At 33.5% G+C, this 8,871-nt stretch overlaps 1 long non-coding RNA gene across 1 annotated transcript; it reads left to right on the forward strand.

The window, feature by feature from the left end:
• Positions 1-302: 302 nt before the first annotated feature.
• Positions 303-3,976, forward strand: LOC127942636 (uncharacterized). Its single transcript, XR_008149357.1, has 3 exons — positions 303-538; positions 617-1,663; positions 3,522-3,976. It is a non-coding gene; the product is annotated as an uncharacterized LOC127942636 (long non-coding RNA).
• The last annotated feature ends 4,895 nt before the right edge of the window (positions 3,977-8,871 follow it).

Below are 8,871 nucleotides of genomic sequence, written 5' to 3' on the forward strand. Positions count from 1 at the left end.
TGGTGAACGTGAACTTGCTTTTCAGGACTTAAAATACTCTCTCTGCAAGGATCCAATACTGCAGAGTCCTTATTCTGAACAGACTTTTACTGTACAAACATATGCTTCTTAGCATGGCAAGGAGTGTTTGGCAATCAGGTGGGCCCTGGACTCCCTACGTTATTATTTGCTGGGCCGTAAATTTAGACTATAAACTGATCATCAGGCCTTGTCCTGGTTGGGTCAAAGGAGAGACACTAATTCTAGAATTACACAATGGTTTTAGACATTCAACCATTTGATTTTGAAGTCCTTTATGTAACGGACTGCCAATTTGTTAACCAGATATGAAGTCTGTATTGCATTGACCCTTTTTTTGTACAAAGCAGTTAAAGGACTTTTATTATGAAATTAACTTAATGCGCAAATCGGACCTGTATAAAGAGCGACACATTTCCGCTGTTTGTGTGTGTGTGCTTTGTGAAGGACGCAGCCTGCAGTTTGACGTCTTTCTCTTCCTTTTATTGTACTTGTGCGTCTCACTGAAAATGGAAATAAGGTAATTGGTTTTGTACATTGTATGATGAATAATGTGATGATAGGTTTTGTATTTGGCTTATGTATTGTTTGTTTGTAGTTCTTACGGTGTCTACTTGAATGTCAACGTATTAAACATTTTTGGAAACATCAGTTAAGGAGCAAAGACCATCATTTCAGTGGGGTAGCAACACTTTATAGGTCAGGCACCCAAAACTGTACTGCTGACTACTTCTCCTGTACACCTCATGAGGCGTCTGGAGGAGGGGGCGGGGGGTGTGTCACAAGGTAAGCTTGGTGACAGACAAGAGACACATGCACACGTCATTATTTGATTATACCAGTGTTTACCATCTTTTAAACTATCATGGTGTTGTGTAATTATTGTGCTGTACCAAATGTTGTTTTTGTTGTTGTTGTTTTTTTGGCAGACATTTTGTTTAATCAGTTGTTCTTTTTAAAGAATGTGACAATATAGCTTAATTCCAGTCAGAATTACCTTTTATTTTAGGTTGGAATTTCCTCCAAACATTTTGTTTGGCTGTTGGCCTTCCAGTCTCATGCTGTACCATCAAACAGACCAAGTTCATCAAACTGTTTTTTATAGCATTAGCATGCTTTTATTGGTCTGAACCATTGGTATTTTTGTCTGGGAAGAAGGGGAAATAACAGCCTCACAATTCTTTACTTTTCTTTTTCTTTTTCTTTTTATGGAGTGTTTAAGTATTCAAGGGTTCATACAGATTGTTATTTCTGGGTATGTTTAATGTTTTATTATTTCATTTTTTCCTGTGTATAATATGTTGTATGCATGGACCCTGTTTGTTCATATGGTACAGTCTAGAGGAGCTATAGCGCTTATCAGGCCATTATTGTTTGTTGAAAACTAAAGGAAAGACCCTGTTGCAAATTGGACCAATGTATTAATTTGTTGTAGCCTTTATTTGCACATTGTTGCAGTTTGTTTTGTACAGTTTTTGTTGGTAGTCCAGTATGTTTCCATGGAATTTGTCAATCGTTTATTTGTTATCTGGCTATGCTCGGTGTTCATCTTCAGTTCTCTCTTCACAGCAGTTTAGTCAGTGTACTGTTTGAGTACATGAATTACTCTACAGTCTACTGCAGAAAGACAATATGGTCTGGCAAGGTAATTATGCCCAAGTAATTAAAGTCTCACCATAAATGACACATAATACAAAATATGACTCTTAAACTATAATTTCGTCAAAATCCCAAAGTGACTACGGATTTTGCTGCATTTACACTGCACTGAAAACCAAATTTACAGTTAATGTGTTGTAGCGATAGATACGACAGTAAATATAAAAGCTTAAAGTCTTTAACGATTTATTTTTTACCAAACTATTTTGGGTCACTCCCGCTGCTTTAATAAAAATTTGTTTGTCCAATTTTTCATTAAAAGACCATTTTAGACAGCTTTGCTTTTACTGTTTCTGTGGTACTTACGTTTAAACAGACAAACAACCAAACAAACAGATGAAAAATAAATATATTGAATTTAATAAATAAGTTAATTAACTAAACCAAATGACAAAAAAAAAATACTTATTATATTTATTCATGTTTATTTAATCACAATTTATTGATGTTTATACTTATCAGTATATGTTATGTTATGTAATTTTATACTAACGTTTAGAAAAATCAGCATTTTCTGATTTTTATAATGGGGTGGGGCCCTGCCACATATCTATGTCACTGTGTGGAAGAAATGCATAACATTGCCTAAATGTACTCAGAGAAATAAGGTGTAGTTTTTATTCTCGCTGTTGTATTGTTGCCGTCGCTTACGATGTGGAGCTGCTGTGTTTTGTTGCGAAAGAAATACAACTTTGCTTTCCAGAAGAAAGCAAAGTTGTTTGTAAAAAAAATAAAGGTGATTGATTGAAGAGGACAAAACTACAAATCAGTTTAATTTACAACACTGTTCTAGAACAGCTCAACCCAAATATTAGAGTGTGTACAGCTTATTTTACGGAGGAAGGTTTCCTGAACCTGGTAAGGGAAGTAACATTTCTGTCACATGCTTTAGGAATTCGGCGAATCATAACACACTGGATGGCTGGCCAATCAGAGCACACCTCACCTTTCAGAATGATGAGCTTTGTAAAAATGGAGACATTTCAGAAAGGCGGGGTATAGAGGAGCATGTGGAAAATAATGTATTTTTTTTTACATTAAGCCACATAAACACATTGCATGGTTATACTTTATTTTGATAGTCCACTTTAGATACTCTACCAACTGTAGGTAACTTTGTAACTACGTGTCAACTGCACGTCAACTAAATCTCATTATTTGCAACTACATGTCTACTAACTCCCAGAGTAGACTGGTAGGGTAAGTTTAGACTTGAATAAGTTGACAAAGAAAGTGTTAGGAGATATTAAGCAGACAGTCTACTAATACTGTAGTAATGTAGTTGCAAAGTTACTTACTTTTAGTAGAATGACTAAAGTGGACTACTGAAATAAAGTATTAATCATTGCATTACATCAAATACACAAAATAGTGTTAACGTTTTTTTTAGCAACGACATATGACCCCTTTAATAATGCAGTTTATATAATTTATATATTTGGTACACAGTGTAGAACCCACAACTATGTATAAAAAAAAAAAAAAAAGGTTTCTTTAATAAATTTACCAGGTGTGTAACATAGGACTTTTAGACAAAATGTTAATTTGGCAATTAAGTTAAGGAAAACTGTTCAAGTATTTAACAAATAGTATTCTTGTGGAAGTTTTGATAACACATTGAGAATTTACTTAAATGTCTATTTTTTTTTCTTTTTTTAGAATTGTGGGAGAATGAAGATATATTACTATGAATTTTTTGATACTCCACACTCAGTTTATACAGAATTGTGCAGATCTAGTAGATCATTTAACCACATGTCATGTAAACAAATAAAAGCCTTTAATTTCTTAAATAAATATATTTTTTCCAAAAAAAAAGCTCACGTTACTCCTCTCCTCAACAGGTTGCACAGGCTACCAGTAGCCGCTTGCATCAAATTCAAGGTACTGATGCTTGCCTACAAGACGACCATGGTCACTGGTTAAATCTTATGTGCCTTCCAGAAGTTTGCGCTCTGCAAGTGAACGACGCCTTGTGGTGCCATCCCAAAGAAGTTCAAAATCACTCTCACGGACCTTTTCCTGGACTGTGCCCAGCTGGTGGAATGACCTCCCAATCTCAATTCGAGTCTTTACTCACTTTCAGTGACAGCTCTTAACCAACTAATACTAGCACTTTTCCTTTTCTTGTCTTTTCATTTAATAAATAAAAAAATAAAAAACCTGGCTATGCGTTCTATACTAGAATAACTGAGACTTGTCATGGCGCTTGTATACTGTTGTTGTTCTCTTGTTGACCTAACTGCTTCGATTGTTCTCATTTGTAAGTCGCTTTGGATAAAAGCGTCTGCTAAATGATTAAATGTAAGTGTAAAATAAAAAAAAAAAACATTAAAGATGTTAAATGAGACCATTTTTTCCAACCCTAGCAACCCCACTAGTGTCAGGAATCATACGACAGAATACAGTAGCGAGTAGTAATAAGGTTTAATGAAAACAGTCCGTAGACCAAACAGAATTGCTGGCAGACAATGGCACCAATCAGGTCCTAGGAACACGACAACTGCAGTGTAGACTCCAAGCAGAAAATATTAAGACCAAAAAAATTAGACCAAAAAACACATCATTAGTTGTAGTTATTAAAAGGACCGTAAACAGGGCCTATTGTGTTGTGAACCTTACATACTGAAATTAGTACTCACATGCATAATTAGGTGTTATTTTTATTTTATATTTACTTCCCCATAAACGGCACATACATTAAACTGATGTATAAAAGCAATATTACACTCTCATCATGCTGTTGACCTTAATTTCAGCATATTTGCTTTATTATGTTTACATTTTTAAGCTTTAAACTTTAATATTGAGATACACAACATGCTTTATATTTTCCAAACATCCTTAAGATATCCGTGTTGGTGTTGAGTTGAAGAGAGTGATATCAGGACTGGAGAATCTGGTAGTTTAAGTAATAACCAGTAATAAGTTCCTGTTCATCAAGATCACGGTTTATGATCAAAATATGTTTGTTGATCTGTTAAAGTCTCTGTTGCTTGACAAAATATCAGCAGATCTGTGAAAATAATGCAATTAAAAAATACACACACACAGACACACACAAACAAAACAATTCGGAATGTCATTGTGTCATAAAACAATGTCAATTTATTAATTTACGAAGCACATTAAAATATTCATAAAGTATAATAAACTCACAGAGTAGAAGCTCCAGTAGACGGCCTTCAGGATGTTAAAACACTAAAGTTAAAACAGTGCAGTCTTGTTTCTTTCACACAAAGATAAAGATTAATTATAACTATAAAGAGGAACTTTACCTCAACCTGTCTCACTGCACGCTCTGACAACCTTTAAACACAAGACGGCATCAGCGATAATATTGATGGGAAGTTCAATTCTTTTCCGCGAACCGGTTCTTTCGGATGGTTTGATTCAATAAACCGGTTGAAAAAAAATACAGTAACAGCAATAATGTGCATATGAGGATTTAAGTCTTAAAGATATAAAGTAAATAAATTAGGTGAAACTTTACATAATCGCAATGGATTATGTATAGTACGTGGATCATGGTTTCTCAGCGCAGAAACCATGATCCACTTACTATACATAATCCATTGCGATGTATTTACTATTAAATGAACTTAGTTTCGCCAGACTGCCCTTCATTCAAGCCCTCGGTTTACCCGCGCTCATAACATTAGCACAGAATCAGAATCAATCGCCAAAATAACCAGTTCAGTTCAGATGCGCTGTGAGTCAGTCGGCTTCACGCTGAATCATGCATGCGCAGTATCATCAGCTCTTCGGTTCTCAAATCAGACGCGTCTGAAAGAAACGGTTTTCGGTTCAGTTTACTGATAATCCGAAAACCGATGCAACCGGTTCTTGACTCGAGAACGAGAATCGCTCTAACCAGCACGTGCTGCAGTTCAGTATCATCAGCTGCTCTACTCGTGTTCATGTTCTGTTTACTACAAACTCAATTTGTGAATGTGTCATCATGAACTATAAATACAGTATAGATGTTTCATAAATCATCCCTTATTCTTATTAAACATAGAGTCTTTAGAGTCTTAATTATTCTCCAACTTCCCTGAAAACCCTTTTGAGTTTGAGTTCATATGCTTCACAAACTTAATTCGAATTCGCCGCTTCTGCCAGTTGAGTTCACGCAGCATTTTCAACCATCATTTTTATTCAGATAATTTTCTAAACATTACTGTTATCATGTCATGAAATGTAGTTTTAAAAGTATTTCATGTGAGAATGTAGTTGTTTTAAACTGAAATATGCGGTTTATCAAAAAAATGTTTCGCCAATTTTCAGAGGTTGTCTCTGACCACATGTGTTTTCTTTTATTTAAAATCAAACATTAACCCATATACAAGAGCTTTTGTCTTTTATCCTTTAAGTATTAATCTCTAATTCCATACCTTTAAAGGTCACACTTTATTTTAAGGTACAATTCTCCCTAACTCTTTAATACTTTTATGTGTCCTTGATTTCCAGTGGTATGACAAATGAAAAAACATAAAAGCAGAAAAATTCATTAGCTGTAAAGGACAACAGTTCTTTGCTCTCTGCAAGGCCCAGTGTCACCAGGACGCATGTAAAAATCCATTTCAGAACACTGAAAGAACAGTGTCCATGTACAGTATGTAAGACATGATGTACAGTCAGCCGGTCATTATTGCAAATTAATTGAAAAGAGAGAGAAACTGTGTAGAAGTTAGATGTTATTAAATATGTGTGGGAAAATATTAAAACAGTATGCATTGCCAAAAACCAAAACTCTTTAGCGTGACATGAGCAGATTGTGAATGGAAGATGGACTCAGAGGATCTAAGCACAAATTTACATTTAATGGAAACAGAGTAAAACCCAAAACAAGAAAAGGACTACAAAGGACTACAAACATGGAAGTAGAAACAGGAAGTACAACAGAAGTCTATACTTTGAGTTTACTCTGAATACAGCTGTTTATTGAGATAAGTCAGGCACTACTCATATCATTTCATGAAACTGAAAGCATTTCACACAATTTGATTAGTTCTGTCAATCTCACTGATGTTAAGCCCTAAAAGTGTCCCTGCTTCCCTGAGTTTGAGAGTTTGAATACCCTACAAAAATGTTTTCGGACATGTTTGAATAATTTTGACTCCAGCTGGACTGCTGGAGGGGTTGAACAGTTATGACTAACATGTCTGAACTATTTAAACAACTGTTTCTACAAGTTCAGATACTGCGAGTCTACACCCACATTCATCTGGTTAAGATCTGGACTGGTTTCAGACATTCTTCATCCACACTAGCGCAGGCTTGTTTCAGATATTTTCCAAAAGTTGTTTAAAATGCTGAAATTACCTTACTGTGTGTATGTTTAACATCATAAATCTCACTGAGACCAGCCTAAAGTTGCTATGAACTATAACATAATAAAACACAAGCACACTGCTCAAATAGGACAACTGATAATGATCAGATCTGTTCTGTCCTCTGGTGGTCAATAACAGTAAAATCTTTTTTGGTCTATCCATGTTTCATTTTCATGTAAGTTGGAGGAAGATGGCCACTTAAGAACAGTGTAACTTTTTATTTAATTCTATTTAAATTCCATTAATTTTTTTTTTCCTGAGTTCCACTTATAATGTTAAGAGTTTGTGTTTATTGACCACACTCTTTATGGCTCTTGTTTCCTGTTATGCCATTATTAGACAAAGGAAAAGAAGATTCATGTTAAAGGAATAGTTCACCCCAAAATAACATTTGCTGACATTGTTACACACTCTCAGGCCATCCATGATGTAGATGAGTTTGTTTCTTCATCAGATTTGGAGATACAACAGGCATCAGAATTGTCTCCCCCTATTTACTTTTAATTTTATTATTACTTTATTTTTTTCTGTCATTATCTTACTTAAATGAAAACAGGCACAATAAAAAAAAAAAAAAAAAAAAAATATATATATATATATATATATATATTTTTTTTTTTTTTTTCTTTTTTTCACTTTCTCTCTCTCTCTGTCTATATATGTGTATTTGAGACCGTGGACCAAAAAAAAAAAAAACACTCTTAACTGTCAATTTTTGCAAAATTGGCATTTATAAAAATTCTGAAAGCTGAATGTGTCTTCCATTAATTGATGGTTTATTAGGATTGGACAATATTTATCAGAGATACAACTATTTAAAATCTGGAATCTGAGGTGCAAAAAAAATCTAAATACTGAGAAAATCACCTTTAAAGTTGTACAACTGAATTCTTAGCCATGCATATTACTCGTCAAAAATTTAGTTTTTATATATTTACAGTACAGCAGAACTTATTTTTAACATGTTCAGTGAAAAGGATTTATTCTGTACATGAATTTTAATCCACAATACATTAACCTTTTCATATAAACTGGAATAAATACAAAGCTAGAGCCAAACTTAAACTGAAATGAGACATTGGTAATAAATAGTATAGTGAATAAATAAATAATCTTAACTAAAGGACATATTTTGAAATAAGGCAAATTAAAAGTCAACAAATCCTAATACTGTATATGTATAGGCAATTCTTCAAAGTCTGATCACCTTATTTCATTTCAGAACAGCGAAATAAACTGTACAAATAACAGATCACATTAATAAGCATTAAAATTATTAAGTATATATAGACAGGATCTTTGAATAAGAAAGCTGTAGGGCTTTGAAAGCTTGGGTTTCTTATTAGATTTAGATTAGATTCTTATTAGATATATTTGGCTCATAGTATAAGTAAAACAATTAAGTACAAATACTGCTACTCTTGGTCAGAATATTCAGTAAAGCCAAAGAGTATTTTTTTTATTTTCATGAGCGAGTAAGTACTTAAACACTGAATATCTTCTTTGATACATTTAAAGTAAGTGCAAGTGCAGTTTCTTCATATTCATTACAGAAAAAAAGATTTACTTTTATTGTGATTTTTTATTTGCTTTATAAATTATATGAATGATCTTATAATAAACTTATTTAATCTTATTTCTAAGGTAATATTTATGTGGTGGCAACCACACTTTTCTCCAGCAAATCACTTTTGCATTTAAGAAACTGTTCCTATGAGACAAAAAAAATAAGGTACAACAATACAACAAAAGTATTGTCAAGTTATGTTTATCACAGACTTTATTTTATTCATTATTTGTAAAACCCCATTATAAAAAAACAATGGATATGGATGAAACCTGTTCTAAACCTAATATA

Source organism: Carassius gibelio, chromosome A22, assembly GCF_023724105.1.
Source record: "Carassius gibelio isolate Cgi1373 ecotype wild population from Czech Republic chromosome A22, carGib1.2-hapl.c, whole genome shotgun sequence".
NCBI classification, from domain to species: domain Eukaryota; kingdom Metazoa; phylum Chordata; class Actinopteri; order Cypriniformes; family Cyprinidae; genus Carassius; species Carassius gibelio.